Source organism: Ascaphus truei, chromosome 1 (assembly GCF_040206685.1).
Source record: "Ascaphus truei isolate aAscTru1 chromosome 1, aAscTru1.hap1, whole genome shotgun sequence".
Taxonomy (NCBI): Eukaryota; Metazoa; Chordata; class Amphibia; order Anura; family Ascaphidae; genus Ascaphus; species Ascaphus truei.
The window spans coordinates 149510856-149528532 of NC_134483.1; the positions used below are offsets into that span (position 1 = coordinate 149510856).

Sequence of the window (17677 nt, forward strand, 5' to 3'; positions counted from 1 at the left end):
GCTGTGTACTTTAAACATCATTGTTCATCTTCACAATAAGATAGAAACCACAGATTGTGATTTCATCTCCTTCCATAGATGATTGCAATTATTTTTTTACGTTCACATTTACTAAAGATTGTCTCTTGCTCAAATCTAAATGAACGAAAATTAAATAGGCATAGCTAACTTTCATGGCAAATGATTAGACCATTGGAATGATTTTGTATCTCTAGAGAATTATACATTAACCAATCAAAAGTGTTTAGTTCATGAGTTGTTACCATGTTTAGGTTAAAATCCTGTCTGGTTACAGTATATTGTATAATGAGAATTCTCTGCTGTGTAAAACAGATGAACTCTGCATACTGTACATAAAAAAGTAAAATTTTAAAGTAACATTTTACCAAGATACAGTGTCTACAGTATATAATGCTTGTTTTCAGTGTTTTCAGAATTAAATATGGCTAGACTGCCATCTCCTGCTCTAGTATATATTTGTACACTCTATAATGAAATAATTATTGTTTACCTTCTAGGTTAAATACAAAATGGCAAATAGTGAATATTTTGAAGAGTATTTTCACGCAAAAGGATACTGCTTTTATACAGCTCTACTCTATGTAGAGGGTTCTTAAAAAGCACTCAGTGTATATGTTTTAAGAGAATAACCTGTAAAATAATGTATATACAATATCAAGCATCTAGAAAACCAGTGAAATAGATTATGAAGACCAATACCATGTAGAAATAATACTTTAAATACTTTAAAAGGCAAACAAGTCCCAAGTGCTATATATATATATATATATATAGCACTTGGGACTTGTTTGCCTTTTATATGTATATGTATGTATATGTATGTACAGTATATATGTAGCGCGCTTCCCCCACCCCCTGGGAGATGTGTGGCTACAGTGTATCTGTGCGGTGCAATACCTGGTGGCTCACAGGAGGCCTGAACCTCCGCTGCTGGGAGCCTGGGGTGTATCTTGGAATGATGCTCAGTAGCGCCTCCACCTGTGTGGGATTCTATTGTGTAGAATGACCCCGTTACAGGACACATAAAGAATGCACACTGGGTAAAGCAGAACAGTTTACTATACGCGCTAATGTAGTACAGCCTACCCACCAGGCCTCGCACGGCCGAACCTCCCAGAGTACCTAGGGGCCCTTGGGCACCCAACCAACTCTGGTGTCCACAAAATCAAATCCCCCCACCCTATGTGTGGTACAGTGCTGCCCACAAATATATGATGAAGGTGAGTTGGTGCACGTGATGAGGTTAGGTACTTGCCGGGTGTGTCCACACCCGGGCGCGCAGTGATGCTGATGGGATCCACGGATCCAGTGATGGTAACCGCGAAGCCTCCGCCTCTACGTTGGGTGGGTCCCGCAGGGATGGTACCACCATATGCAATGTCTCTGTGTTGCAAGTGTCTAGTCCCAGATCACCTGAGATCAGGATGCAGCTACGTCCTGTCTGTGTCCCTCACTTTAAATGCTACAGGGTCAGTGTCTCTATCTATGGGCCTGTCCCTGTAGCAACCACAAGCTGAGGGGAGTCGGGGCTTAATGGGGGTTTCTGGCCCAGTGCAGGGGTCACTGACACCCTGCACACGCACACCCTACCCTGATGGCATCCCAGCTCCAACTGACTCGCGGTCCCAGCACACGAAAATGTATCCAATTCTGTGCAGGGAAATGGAGCAGCCCTATTGGCTATAGCATAACACCTGGTGCCTGGTCCATGTGCATTGTGGGGTTTGTAGTCCCTACAGCCCTGTTCCTCTATTGACCGCCTTGTGCACCTATCCTGCGCATGCGCAGAATCTCACACATGCGCGCGTTCATCCATCATGACGGCGCCCTGCAAAGGTAGCCGCCGGAGCCCCACCGCAACTGCCCGCAGCCCTCCCCATACTATTGGCGTGCACCGGGTACATGCGCACTCCTCCGCCGGCAGCAGCACACTCCCGCACGCAGCACATTAAACCCATCTTCAAATAACACGTGGAGAGACAACTGTGCTCGAAAAGAGCATACCTGAGATATACTTTGTATATGTTCTCATTCTCTTCAACTCTTTGCTCCAACAGAAACCTGGCTCTTGCAACATGACTCATGTGGAGGCTGCTATCTCCTATGGTGGTCTCTCATTCTTACACTCCATGCTGCATAGGCAGGGCTCGACAAATGCACTCGCCTACTTGCCTGGGGCGAGTGCATTTTGCCCGCTGTCGAATCTTACCGGGAGAGGGGGGGGCTGTGCGGTGGGTGGTGCAGCGTCTCCTTAGCATTTAAGTTTTCATGACAACGCAGCATCATTTGATGCCGCGCAGCCATTTTCACATGAGTTGCAGGGGGAGACACTGGAATTTGAGGGAGAGACGCACGAGAATTCCGGGAGATGCCACACCCAGCCGCAGCACCCTGCCACTGGGAAGACTAGCCAGTGGGTGAAGTGAGAGGGGTGAGAGAGGGTGGGATGTTTACAATAAGACATTTGGGGGGGGACACAAGTGCCTTTTTTTCGGGGTGAGTGGCTTTTTTCTAATTTGTCGAGCCCTGGGCATAGACATTCTCCTCTCCTCTCATTGTTAATGTCTCAGCTATGCCCTATGCCTTCTGCCTTCATCCATTTCTTTCTCTTCCTTTGAGGTTCACGCTGTCCAGCTTTTCTACCCTCTCTCTCTGCACGTGACAGGCATCCACAGACTATCTACTTCTATAGTCTCTACCTACGTTCTCTCTAACTTTGAACCCTGGGTTTCCTTCTTTCTCTCTTTTGACTCTCCTATCCTTTTACTGGGGGACTTCAACTGGCATATTGATGATCCCACAGTCCCTGGGCATCTCACCTTCTCTCATTAAACTCCGCCTTTGATCTCCACCAATGGATAAATTCTAGCACCAAAATGGATGGTCTTTACTAAAAACTGTTCCCTTTCTGATTTCACTATCTCCCCCTTTCCACTCTCTACCAATCACCTCGTATCATTCCCCACCACTCATTGCCCTCACCACCATTCAACCTGTTCTGCTCGATACTCTCAAGACATTCGCTTCATTGACCTCTCTGCTCTGACATCTATCCTGAACACTAACCTCTCTTCTCTCTCTCCTTCCTCTCTACCTGACAATCATCTTAACTCTTACAATTCTATTCTATCATCCTCATTTGATCTATATGCCCCTTCTCGGCTATGAAAACCCTACCCTCTAACCCACAGCCTTGGCTAAATTCACAAACATGCTTCCTTTGTACTTGCACTGGCTCATCTGTACACCTTAGGAGGAAATCTTCCACTCAGACTAATTTCCTGCACTATAACTTTCTCCTCTATTCTGATCTCTCTAAGGCCTAACTGTCACAGAGACCAGGTACTTTTTACACCAATTTATATATTACCATGATCATTCATTAGGCAGAACAAGATAGTAAAAACAAATTGTATTTATTTTGGTAAACCCACGTACAACAAGAAGAAATACACAAGGAACAGTTAAAAATACACTTACTGGGGGTCTGGGGGAAAAAGCTAGGCTTTCCTAGGTGCAGGGCGCCCGCTCCGCACTTTTCTCTATCAGGCTACGGCTAAATCTCTAATGCATGCCCTTATCCTCTCCTGTCTGGATTATTGTAACGTGCTGCTAACAGGCCTCTCTGTCTCTCAACTGTCTCCTTTGCAATCTATTCAAAATTCTGCTGCTAGAATCAATTCACCTTCTCCCAAAACAGCCTCTGCTCATCTCCTCCTTAAATCCCTCTCCTGGCTTCCCATCAAGTTTCAGGACACCCACAGAGTTCTCCTCCTTACCTTCAAGGCTCGTCACTCATCTGCTCCTCCCTACATATCAGCTTTGTTCTCTCACTATGCCCTTGCCTGTCTCCTGTGTTCTACCTGTAGCCCCTGTAAGAAATAGTGGGCTACCAATCCTTCTCCTACTGGAGTAAGCCCTGGTAAGGGCAGGCGCCAGTAGTAATCATGGGTTTTCCCCCCACCAAGCCCTGCCTTGCTTGATAGAGGTAGGCCCCTGACTCTGTGGCAGGCCTGAGAAAGAGGGGAGGTCCTGCTGACATCATAAGGGGCAGGACTGTATCTATTTAGTGGGCTGCTCCTGTGTGTGTCTGAGTCAGTTCTGTTGGAGGTTCCGTTGCTGTTGAGTTCTGTGAGAGTTGTTGGAGAGTCAGTAGCTGGAGTGTGGAGGTTGTGAGTCTGATGAGAGAGGAGAATGTGACAGATAGTACAGTCTGTCCTGGGAGCTGATGAGAGGAGTATGTGAGCTGCACAGTTCAGAGAGAGAGAGCTGAGTGAATTTGGAAGAGACAGGAGAGAAGAACTCAGAGCCCGTCTGAGTAGAGCTGATACAACTATAGTGGACCAATGCCCCTCACCCTGCTGAGGGGGTGATGGGGGGATCTAGCCTCACCCAGAGGGCCTACCCTCGGGTGGAGGTAGGGGTATTGGGGCCCCGTTACAGCCATCCGGCAGGGGTACAAATCCTGGAGGAAGACGAGGTCAAATACCTGTATACTGCCGTGACTAATACTGGCCATCCTGCAGGGGTACAAATCCTGGAGGAAGACGAGGTCAGATACCTGTATTCTGCCGTGACTAATGCTGTGTGCTGCATCACTGAGAAAAGACAATAAAGACATTGCTGTTTTATATAAGACTGTGTGAGATTGGAATCTCTCGCCCTGGGACCAGGGCTTTCTCTGGGAAGATTCCAACCTATCCCCTAGGTTTCGCTAGAGAATGGAGGCGCTGCACCACAACCACTAAAGAATGGAGGCATATACCCCAGAAACCTGGCCCTGTTATCCCCCACACCAATGCGGGAGACTCAGGCCCTCCTGTTCCAAGCAGGTATGCACCACCATAATACAAGTAGCCAGCCCACAATACACCTTAGAGGCACTATCTGTGTCTGCGGGGGGGGGGGGGAAGGGAGACGACATGGGCTACATACCTAACTGTCTCCTTTCCATCCTTTTCATCCCTACTGCTATCTCTTGCCTTAAACCTTGTCCCCTCACTGCCCTTTACCTGTGGAGCTCCCTCACACTGGGTATACTCCAAGCACCTTCTCTTGCCACCTTAAACTCACCTCTTAAATTAAGAGCTTAAATAGCCTAGACTCAAGACTACTGTCTCACAGTCACTCCTACGAATCATTGTGACCAAGCACTGTCATCTACAGATGCAGCGGCCATTATTTTAAGAAATTACAGCACAGTTTTCGAGTGCGCTTCTGTTCTCCACGCGGCATGAATGCGGCCAATTGCCCCAGGCACACGTGTTTATCGCGGTTGCTTTGTTTGAATTTCATGGATTGTGTGCAATTAAATGCAATGAAATGAATGAATTGTAATGTGTACAGTACTGTGCTACTGTGCTACTGTGCTACTGTGCTACTGTGTTACTGTGCTACTGTGCTACTGTGCTACTGTGTCAATTTCAGGTGTTTAAAAGCCAGAACACTAAAATGCCATTTTATGCACTCGCCTGCACTCGCGTCTTAAGGCGGTACGGTTGGAAGCAATCCCGCGCCATGACATGGGTATTCCGAGGTATACACCGCGTGATTTGTTAAAATAATGACTGCACCTATTCCCTCACCTGCTATCTCTGTAACTCTCCCATCATACCACTTAGATTGTAAAGTCTCTAGGGTAGGATTTCTTTCCCATTGTCTGACCTTGTTTGTTTCACTTATTGTACTATAATTCCCTGTATTGCATTGTCTCTTGTAAAGCCCTAAGTACAGCTGTGGGAGCTATATAAATAAAGATATAAATACATACTCATCCTATTAGCATATATCCCAGGTATCTCTCTCGCACGCCCTGCGAGGAAATGCCATATTCACAATGAATACAAAGGTTCTAGTGTTAAGTTAACTTGTTGCACACTTTTTGATCGAAGCAATCTTTTTGCCAAACCATAAAGGGTGCAAACTTTGGTAACACGCAAAAGGTCACCCATTACCACCTTCCACCCCGAGTTAGCCAGATGTCTTTGGGTTGAAATTATGACAGTGTGGTTTGGCAGTGACCTCCAGCAGCATGGGAATCTAGAAAACAGGATCATTAAGCCTAAACAGATACAAGTGGGAGTGTGACACTGGAGGAGGGGAGGTAAAGTTTACAACTGGCAGTCTGCAAAGCAAAGCAAGACCTGATAAACCACAGATCTCATTAACAAGTGCTCTGTGGGGTCCCTACAGACCCATGCAGGATATAAGAGGCAACAATTGTGGCTTCCTGCCAGAAAGGCTTTGCTTAGTGTAAACATTTCAAAACACTTTGTAAGCACTATTATAAGAAGGAATTCTCTAACGTTGTCTTCCCTAGAGATTTTCAACTCGCTGAACCTAAAGACGACATGGGTAAAAATGTTAGGATCAGCACTAAAGAAGCTTGAACCAAATGAAACCACTGGATGTTAAGTTCCCTGCAAAGGGACCTTTACTGTTCCCTGCAAGTATAAAACTGAGATTGAGAGAAAAGAAAGTTAACATGCTGTGTGTGGCCTTTCCCGTGATGAAAACCTGCCAGGATATATCGATGTGTGAGTATCATTTATACAACTTTTGGCTAATGTGCTGTTTGAATGTATTTCTCACTCTATACCATGCAACAGTGTGTAAGGTTTATTATTTTGTTTACAAGTACTACTTATTCGTATGCAGTTCAGAGAATATGCTGATATTCTTCTTCTTCTTCTTATTATTATTATTATTATTATATCACTTTATGAAATGTAAAATACAAAAACAAAAGGTTTACATTAAATGTGCCCGAGGCATCAATGCTGTACCTGTGAGCAGGCAACCTCTTGTCTCCAAGAGCTTTCATTCTGAATTCATTTCAGCTATGAGGTACTGTTTATCTTACACCAGTGATTTATTTGACCACGCAGAATGCTTCACTAACATTAAAGGTATGAAAATGTGTATGGAAATGTTGCTTGAGCTTGTTTGCGGAAATGAAAAAGGTACCACAAACAACATTTGTGCTCTTATATTATCATGTGTATACTCGACTGGGCTAATTCATTATTTCATATTCAATTGTAATAATAGTTTTCCTGTCATTTATCACATATTTATGTGTGGTAGAGGAATAGAAATAACACAAAATAGGAGCAGGATCAGGAGTCCTTCAAAAGTGAAAAAGATAGGTGTTCTTTCTTTATCACTGCCAAGTCAGTGCATATTCTACTTTTATTTGCCATCAGTACTGTACATTTTGAGTTGCCAACAACTTTCAATATCTTTAAAAAAAAAAACCTGCAGATTTTGTAAAGAAAGGATTACTGTGGGTAATCCCAAAATTTAATTAACTTCACAATGCAAATGAAGTTGTACTTTCTACAGAAACTACCCATAAACTCTTCTGCAAATGCAGTGCAGCCACCAGGGTATTTAAGTAATAAAGTTAATTAAAAATGCAAAACAATAATAGTGCCTGCTCTAAATGGGAGCCCAACACATATCATAAAATAAGGTGGTGGGGGGGGGGGGGGGGAGGGGGGTTGATAGAGATAGACCAATACACTGAATCAATATTTCTGCATTATTCATTAAGGGTAATACAACTGATTTCAATTTATATTGGTAAGGTGTGCTGCTGTTTTTTTCTCTACTATATGTGCATGGTCAGTGATTCTACTTCTGATATCTCGTGAGATATCAGGAGAAAACACTGACCTTAAAAGGTTAATGTTATAGTCATTGCTACCTATATTTAATAAAAACAAAAAAAGATAAGTATAATCTGTAAAATACCACTCCATATTATCTAATACTAACACTTGCTAAATCCAGATCAATAGTATTAAACACTCAACCATTTGATGAATGAACTACTAATATATTTATCACCCAGTAGTGTAGTTGTTGCAATGTATGCATATAATGTTTATTTCTATAACTCCAACTAAAGTTTGGTGTTGACAAAATAAATTCCCACAATAATGATATACATTTTTTTATTATCATTATTATATGTATTGCAATAATTATCTGTTCAATAGGAAAAAATATATATAATTAACTGTTTAATTTTTTTTTAAATGTCCATACTGAATGTAAAGCAGCAATTCTGTCAAAAACGTTAATTGATTTTTGTATAGTACTTGAACCTGGTGGGGGTCCTCTAGAGCAGCGGTGCGCAAACTGTGGGGCGCGACCCCCAGGGGGGGTGCGACACTGCCGACGGGGGGCGCGGGGTTTACAGAGGCCCCGCGCGCTTCCCAAAGGCACTTAAATTAAGTGCCGGGGGAGCTGCAGGGCCTCTGTAAACCTAACTTACCGTGGCTCCGGCGGCTTCCTCCCTGCGGCGCCATGGCAACGCGGCGTCAAAATGACGCTGCGAGGTCATGTGACGTCACGTTGCTATGGCAACGTGACGTCATTACGCCGGAGCGCGGGTAAGTTGGGGTTGGGGGGGCGCGGGAGCGAGGGGACAGCCGTCAGGGGGGCGCAGGGAAAAAAGTTTGCGCCCCCCTGCTCTAGAGCTTACCCGAGCTATTTTGAGCTCAAGGAACCTGTTCTCAATACTTAAAAGTTTTAGGCGCCTCTACACATCCTGATTATTTAAACGTAGCGGATGAGGTAATTCAACAAAAAGCCATTTGTTCCGCCTTCCTATTAGCTCAATGTTTTGCACCCACTTTAAATTCTAAGGAGGGAGAGGTGAACACTCATGGTCGGTACAAAGGTATTTGGTGCCCTAGGCGCGAACCTTCAGCCGTGTGCCCCCCCCCCCAAATAGAAAATCCACAAAAATGTTGGAATCGGCTGTTTTTTAGTTGGACTTGCCCCGATACAATCCTCTCTCTTTCACTCCCTCCCCCGCATTCTTTTTCGCTCACCCCCTTTTCATCCTCTCACCCTGCCTAGTGGTTGCCCAGACTGTGCCGACTCACCGGCTTCTCCCCACATGCTTCCGTCCTCACCTGCCTCTCCTCCACATGCCCCCTCTTCACCAACTTATCCCCCACATTCTCTCCTCCTCACCAGCTTCTCCCCTACATGCTCTCCTCCTCGCCAGCTTCTCCCCTACATGTTCCCCCCCTCCACCCCTCTTTTCCCCTCCCCCACCTCTCTCCCCACCTCTCTCCCCTCACCTTGTTATTTCCCTCCCCCTTTTCCCTCCCCCACCTCTCTCTTCCCCTACCTCTCTCATATCCCATCTCACTCCCCTCCCCCTTTCTGTCCCCCCCACCTATCCCTCCTCACCTCTCTCCCCACCTCTCTCTCCTCCCACTTCCCTCTCCCCCCACCTTTTATTCTCCTCCCACCCCCCCCCCACCTTTCCCTCTCCCCAACCTCTTTATGTCCCTCCCCCACCTCTCTCCCCCCCGACTCTCTCCTCCCACCTTTCTCTCCCCTTCACATCTCTCCTCCTCACCTTTATCTCCCTACCCCCTCTCTCCCTTCGCACCTATCCCCCACCTGTCTCTTCCCTCATCTCTCTCCCCACACCTCTCTATCCCCCCACCTCTCTCTTCTTCTCCCCGAACTCCCACTCCTGGCACTTCTCTCTCACCGCACCTCTCTCTCCCATCCATCTCTCTCCCCCCACCTCTCTTGTGCCTCTATGAGGCTATGCTTAGAACACGCAGCCGCGCGTGTGACCAGAAGCACTCGCGATGGCCGGGTCACGTGAGCTGTTCACCCAGTAAGGGCAACCCACCTCTGTGGCGCCATGGCCACGCCCCCCGACACGCCTCCCCTTCGCGTCTACCCAGGCCACAGATCCCTGCAGATAAAGGCGCGTGTTACATCACACGCATGCGCACGGTAGCATGCGCTCTCACACCATGCACGCCGGTGCAAGAGGTTTGGGAATTGGCTTCAAGAATTTGCTATAATAGCTAGTGTGATTAGGGGAAAAACTCTGCAGCATTGTTTCGCATTATTCTGTTAGATGGTCATTATTCGAGGTGCAGATAAATTATATGGCGGTATGGCGTGATATAAGAATGATACACAGTTTCTTTGAAAAAAAAAAAGGCAGTTCGAATTTTTTTTCCGTTGGGATGTAAAGGAGATTGACTTTATGATATTGCAATGGCCTTCACCCTTTTCAGTTGTGACCGGCACCTCAGGAAAGAGGATGTTTGTTGGACAAAAGATGCGTGTCAGTTGGCTATTCAATAAGAGCCCCTGAAAGTGGTAGAGTGCCTGTACGATTCACTGTGAATGTTCCTACTGTGAAGGACCCACTCAGCATTGCAGGGTTTTAAGAAGGGAAGAATGGGATTTGGTCGCCCATGTACCAAAGAGGTTCACGGAAAGGGCGAGAATGCGTTCAATAGATGAGTCTTTGGTTAAATCAGTACCAAAGGAAACAGAAAGTAAGGACTATTAGAGATATTTTTTTCCATTTAAATTTTAAATCGGTATATTAAAATGAAGATTGGTGCCAAGAAGGAGCCAGGGAAGTTTAGGCTTTTCATCATCACTCATACCCTAAAAGAGATTCAGTGAATGATGATATTGACAAAGAAGATAAAGTATCATATAATTCTTTGGAAAAGTCATTATCATTAAGAGTTAGTTAGGGATGCAGGCCAGGGGCATTGTTGTCCAATTCAGATATTGATTGGGTTTTACATCCAAAGATGGTGTCTGTGTTTTATTGGGTATTTGGATGGAATGACAGTTGGGTTAGGGTAATGGTGGAATCCATTAGTCACATGCATTGCGAAGATGACGTACTGTAAGTCTGCTTGGAAAGCACAATGTTGTCATGATTCAAAGGTATGAGAATTCCTCATTTAAATGTAGCGCACTTTCCCCCACCTCCTGGGAGATATGGCGACTACGGTGTGTGTGGTGCGTTTCCTGTGGCTCACAGGAGGCCTGAACCTAAGCTGCTGGGAGCCTGGGGTGTACCTGATCCATCTGGTGACAGCGCCTCCACCTGCGCAGGATCCTAACAGTGTTGGATAACCCCGTGCAGGACACTATATAAATAATACACACTGGTATAGTATAACAAGTTGTACTGAAAGCGTAATAATAATTATAATACAGAACCATTCAGGCCTCACAGGGCCATACCCCAACACTGTGCCCCCAACACTGTGTCCACACCCCGGTGGGGTTTACCCCAAAGTGCTGAGGTGCCCCTGGGCACCCAACCACCCTGGTGTCCACAGAGTCAACCCACCCAAAGTGTGTTTGACAGCACTGCTCACACCCGCGTGTTACTATTGGTGCACTTGTGGAATCTTGGTATACCTTCCAGGTGCTCCAGCACCTGGTATCACCGATGCAAGATAAGAGATCCACTGATCCAGCGACGTTGTCCGCGATGGCATCCACCTCAACGTGAGGGGAATTCCGGTGTGGATAATATCACCATGAAGGTAGTCTCTGTGCCTTGCAGTAGTGGTCTTGTCCCAGACCACAGGCCGCAACTGCTGTGCAGTGTCCTTCTGTGTCACTGACACTCTGAATGCTAAACAAGGCAGTGTCAGTGTCTAAGGGCCTGTCCTTGTAGCAGCCACAAACTGAACAGGGGAGTCGGGCCTAGCTGGGCCCTAACAGGGGGTCTCTGGTCTAGGGCAGGGGCCTACTGACACCCTGCACCAACAGCTTTACCCTCTGATGTCCCAGCTCCGACTGGCGTGGCTCACAGCGTGCCAAATGTATCTATGCTGGCCGCAGGGGATTGCTGCAGCCCGATTGGCTGTTTGGTGCCATGTGATCTAGCAGCCCCTGTGGATGCTGGATGTTGTTGTCTCCACGGAACCCATGGGTGTAATGGCCGCCTCTGTGTACCTCTCTGCGCATGCGCACCAAGGTGGCAACTGCAACATAGAACCTGCACTGCGCATGCGCGACTGTACTGCGTATGCGCAATCGACTCCAAGATGGCGACGCCCTGCTACGGGAACCACTGATGCGACCGGGTCGCCTGCCACAAGCTGCCGCAACACTCTGCACGTTCCCCTGCTGTAGCGGGGGAGCCGGGGACCGGGGAAGGGACCCTGCTATATAAAAATAAAGATGAACTAAGGTGATATACTTACTGTCTTAAATGTAGGTGATTGGAACCCTTAAAATAATAAGACAAATCTTATGTAATTTTTTATGATTTTGAATTGTGTAATGTTTCCTTTATAACAAATGTTTTGAGGGTCTTTTCCTAATATCTTTTGTAATAACAATTTTATTTATTGACTACAAAGATTCAATGCTCCCTTTTGTCTTATGTACTGTTAAAAATGTAATTATGGTGCCATCTTCGGTCAAATAAACTACAGTATGTATCAAGTAAGATAATGAATTTCACTAAATGCACTCAAAATACAGACTAGTTGTATTTTTACTTGGATATAAATAAAAAAAAATATTTTAGGGGAAATTGAATATTTCTAAAAAGTTGACTACATAAAGTTGTTTCATTTCTTTTTGAAAATACCTGTTTATGAAGTGATTGGTCAAATGCAACTTGAAAGGAGGCAGGCCTTGTTCAATAAAATATACAAATAAAATGAGTGCGCTAACTACTAAGGTCTACTGTATAAATAACCCAAATAAAACACCACTTGGTGAAGTGAGAATAAATAAATATGCAACCTCTATATAGACCTGGCGTCTGCAGCTGTTGTAAGGGTAGAGGAACCACTAAAGCAACTGTAAAAAAGGAACAAAAGCGCAAACGCACATAGTGAAGTATGCAAAGTAATATATATATATTGTTTAGGGTAAGATATCTGCGTACATCAGATTAGAAAGTTACCAGCATTTCATGTACATAAACATGAGTGAGTGGAGGTGATGCATCTGCCGCCAACCATCTGGGGATCTTCCTTAATGCAGCACGGCACACTCTGCAGCTGAGGACAAGCCTCCGTTTGAGTCCTTCTTTGGGTTACAGGAGTCTAATTGAAGAGCTTCACTCGAGGGGAACTCCGTTCATCTCTCCTGGCCTCGTTACCCGGCTCCGTCGGCGATGGAGGTCAACAGCTTCTCGGGCAAGCTGTTACCTCAAGTGTCCCGTATGTCCTGGGTGATCGGCCGCAAAGTGAGGACGGCCGTAAAGTGAGGATGTTTTTACCGCACTGTCCACAATCGCGGGAAAATGCCTAGTATTTCGGCTCCACGCAATATCAGAGAGTATAGCTAGCATACAGATAGGTAATTAAAAGTGATATATATGCTAAAAATGTATCCAACGCGTTTCGAAGCGAAGGCTTCTTCTTCAGGGATACTAATACATTGAATAGATGTGGATTTTATACCCTAATATCATATCTGATAGGTCTGGCTTAATTGGAGCATTAACCAATCGGTGCATAGCACGGTGACTCCCACATGTGTGGATTTAGTTCATCTCCCAGGTTTATATACAGGAAGGCTCGTAGCCTGAAGGATGCGCTGGCACCAAGTGATATTGGGAAAAATATAGAACAAAAGTCTGGCCATTCTTGGCTAAGTAATAAACCACTAGGTAATTACACGTGTGGAAAATGCTGCACTTGCAAGTTCCTTCATCCAGTGAATAATACGTTTAAGTCCAATAAAACTAATAAGGTGTTTAATATTACAGACTTTATAAACTGCAACACGAGTTTTGTAGTTTATCTATTAGAATGCCCGTGCGGCCTGCAATATGTGGGCCGCACTAAACGCAGTTTAAAACTCCGCATACAAGAGCATGTGAGAAACATTAGGAATGCTCTACAGACTCATAGTGTAAGTAGACATTACGCTACCCATCACAACAAGGATCCCTCAACCCTCTTGTATAAAGGGATAAAGTTTATACCTCGGAGCAGACGAGGAGGGGATAGACTAAAAGATGTTTCAGTCCAAGAAACATACTGGATACAAAAGTTGGAAACATTAGGTCCAGATGGCCTTAATGAAAATATAGACCTCTGGTGTCTTTATTAAATTTATTATCTGTCTCGGAAAATAGATTTCACTTTTTATCTCTATAAGTTTTGTCTGAATTACTGATTCTTGCTGGACAGTATAAGCATAACTGCATTATTTCTTTTAGAAAACTAACTGCTTGTCTGTTTCATTTCAGAAACCCACCATTAACAAATATATATATATTTTTTATTTATTTTAATAATGTAATTTGTATGAGTTAGGTTGTTTAATAATGTTGTGCCTTGGTTAATAAAGATTATTATTTGTGTTACATGTATTTGTACCCTCACCATACCTGATGGAGTTAAACTTATCTGGCATGTAGGTCATTATGACCCATTTAAATCCACACATGTGGGAGTCACCGTGCTATGCACCGATTGGTTAATGCTCCAATTAAGCCAGACCTATCAGATATGATATTAGGGTATAAAATCCACATCTATTCAATGTATTAGTATCCCTGAAGAAGAAGCCTTCGCTTCGAAACGCGTTGGATAAATTTTTAGCATATATATCACTTTTACCTATAGCATACCTATCTGTATGCTAGCTATACTCTCTGATATTGCGTGGAGCCGAAATACTAGGCATTTTCCCGCGATTGTGGACAGTGCGGTAAAAACATCCTCACTTTACGGCCGTCCTCACTTTGCGGCCGATCACCCAGGACATACGGGACACTTGAGGTAACAGCTTGCCCGAGAAGCTGTTGACCTCCATCGCCGACGGAGCCGGGTAACGAGGCCAGGAGAGATGAACGGAGTTCCCCTCGAGTGAAGCTCTTCAATTAGACTCCTGTAACCCAAAGAAGGACTCAAACGGAGGCTTGTCCTCAGCTGCAGAGTGTGCCGTGCTGCATTAAGGAAGATCCCCAGATGGTTGGCGGCAGATGCATCACCTCCACTCACTCATGTTTATGTACATGAAATGCTGGTAACTTTCTAATCTGATGTACGCAGATATCTTACCCTAAACAATATATATATATTACTTTGCATACTTCACTATGTGCGTTTGCGCTTTTGTTCCTTTTTTACACTTGTTCAATAAAAGCAATATGTCTTCTGCAGCAAACAGATATGCAAATGTGTGATGAAGACAGAAAAAGGCCAAGGCTGTACTCATTTGAAATGTTCAATATTTGAAAAAAAATGTTTGATAAAAACATCCGTAGTACTAAAATAGATTGTCTTTTTACCATCCCATTTGATAAATCTTGTCATAAACATTAAATCAAAAGTCAAACACATTACTTTCCATGTGAAAGCACGTAAAAAAAGAAATAATAGCTTAAATTCTACAAAAAAAGGATACCATGGACTGCACCTTCATACTGAATTCGACAGTTATACTTTTCAACAGTATTCTTAATGATTTTCTTTTAATTTTGAAAAAAGTAGTTTTCCCCTATGTGAAAAGCAGGGGGTTTATAGAGCTGAACCTCCATTAATTTCAGCTCCGGGGACCCTCTGCTTCCCAATGTAATTACCTCTGTAGGTGCTGCCGGTATCTCTTGTATTCAACAGGAAGCCGCAACTGATGACAACTTCCTATAGGCCCATGTCATGAGAGACCTTTAAACTGCTATATTGCTCACCCATTCGGGGTTGCTACTGGCATGCCTGGAGGCAAGTACTGTATCTCAGAAAACGGGATTCCTAGAGCTGAAATGAATGCGGTTCAGCTCTGGAGACCCTGTCTCCCACATAGAATACAAAAAAATTATAGGCTAAAGCTGGTAAATTCTGGGCATTATTGAAATCCCTGCTCTCTGATTGGTTAAAATGCCGGGCATTATCCAATCAGTAATGGCCCAGAATTTTTGGCACCCTGCCAAGTTTTCAGCCAATCAGCTTTCAGTTCTCATTCACAAAGAGTGAAATAAGCTCTCAGACAAGGAAGATGATTGGACAGGAGGCAGCAAGGAGGCACTGACTCCTCTCACCACCCCGCCTTCAGAGATTTCTACACAGGAGAGTTAGGGGAAAGGTTTGTGTGTCTGTTGTGTGTGCTTTGTGGGTGTAAAGGGGGCAAGCAGAGTGTTTTATTGGTGTGTGTGTTTTGTGGTTGTAGAGGGGGCAGCAGAGTCTGTTTTGTTGGTGTGTGTCTGCTGTGTGTGTGTAGAGGTGGGGCTGTAGGGTGTGTTTTGTGGGTGGAGGATTGTTGCAGAGTGTTGGTGTGTGTCTGCAGTGTGTGGGTTTACAGGGGGCTGCAGTGGGTATAGAGGAGGGGCTGCTGGTGTGTGTTTTATGGATAGAGGTAGGGTGACCATTCGTACTGCCCCCCCGGCGCTCACAGCTTTGCCCCCCGGCGCTCACTTCCCCCCGTCCCCTTGGTGTGGGAGATGGGCTCGGGGGCAGGCAGTGGTTGCTGCGCGGTCGCGGGCGGTGCAGGGGCTGGTGGGCGGTGCAGGGGAGGCGGGGTGTATCTGTGTGTGTGTATCAGTGTGTGTATCAGTGTGTGTGTGTGTGTGTGTATCAATGGGTGTGTGTGTGTATCAGTGGGTGTGTGTGTATCAGTGGGTGGGTGTGTATGTGTATCAGTGTGTGTGTGTATGTGTATCAGTGTGTGTGTGTGTGTGTGTGTGTGTGTGTGTGTGTGTGTGTGTGTGTGTGTATCTGTGTGTGTGTGTGTGTGTGTGTGTGTGTGTATCAGTGGGTGTGTGTATCAGTGTGTGTGTGTGTATGTGTGTATCAGTGGGTGGGTGTCAGTGTGTGTGTGTGTGTGTGTATCAGTGGGTGGGTGGGTGTATCAGTGTGTGTGTGTGTGTGTATCAGTGTGTGTGTGTGTGTGTGTGTATCAGTGTGTGTGTGTATGTGTATCAGTGTGTGTATCAGTGTGTGTGTGTGTGTGTATCTGTGTGTGTGTGTGTGTGTGTGTATCAGTGTGTGTGTGTGTGTGTGTATCTGTGTGTGTGTGTGTGTATCAGTGTGTGTGTGTGTGTGTGTGTGTGTGTATGTGTGTATCAGTGGGTGTGTGTGTGTGTGTGTGTGTGTGTGTGTGTGTGTGTGTGTGTATCAGTGGGTGGGTGTGGGTGTATCAGTGGGTGTGTGTGTGTATCAGTGGGTGTGTGTGTGTGTGTGTGTATCAGTGGGTGTGTGTGTGTGTATCAGTGGGTGTGTGTGTATCAGTGGGTGGGTGTGTATCAGTGGGGGTGTGTGTGTGTATCAGTGGGGGGTGTGTGTGTGTATCAGTGGGGGGGTGCGTGTGTATCAGTGGGGGTGTGTGTGTGTATCAGTGGGGGTGTGTGTGTATCAGTGGGGGTGTGTGTATCAGTGGGTGTGTATCAGTATCAGTGTGTGTGTGTATCAATATCAGTGTGTGTGTGTAACAGTATCAGTGTGTGTGTATCAGTGGGGGTGTGTGTGTATCAGTGTGTGTGTGTGTGTGTGTGTGTGTGTGTATCAGTGTGTGTGTGTCAGTGGGTGTGTGTCTCTCTCCCTCCCTCTCTCTCCCTCCCTCTCTCTTCCCCACCCTGTCTCCCTCCTTCCCTCCCTCCCTGTCTCCCACCCTGTCTCCCTCCTTCCCTCCCACCCTGTCTCCCACCTTCCCTCCCACCCTGTCTCCCTCCCACCCTGTCTCCCTCCTTCCCTCCCACCCTGTCTCACCCTGTCTCCCTCCCTGTCTCACCCTGTCTCCCTCCCTGTCTCACCCTGTCTCCCTCCCTCCCTGTCTCCCTTCCTCCCTGTCTCCCTCCCTGTCTCACCCTCTGTCCCTCCCTGTCTCACCTTCTGTCTCACCCTCCCCCCTCCCTGTATCACCCTCCCTCCCTCCCTCCCTGTCT

The 17677-nt window shown here is 45.7% G+C and overlaps 1 protein-coding gene across 5 annotated transcripts in view; it reads left to right on the plus strand.

Annotated features, from left to right (window-relative positions):
* The first annotated feature begins 6168 nt into the window (after positions 1-6168).
* Positions 6169-17677, plus strand: part of FREM1 (FRAS1 related extracellular matrix 1) — a 204673-nt gene continuing 193164 nt past the window's right edge. For all 5 annotated transcript variants that reach the window (XR_012800909.1, XM_075595856.1, XM_075595864.1 and 2 more), the window contains exon 1: positions 6169-6557. The gene's annotated coding sequence lies outside the window, so the exon portion shown is untranslated. The remainder of the gene's footprint in view (positions 6558-17677) is intronic.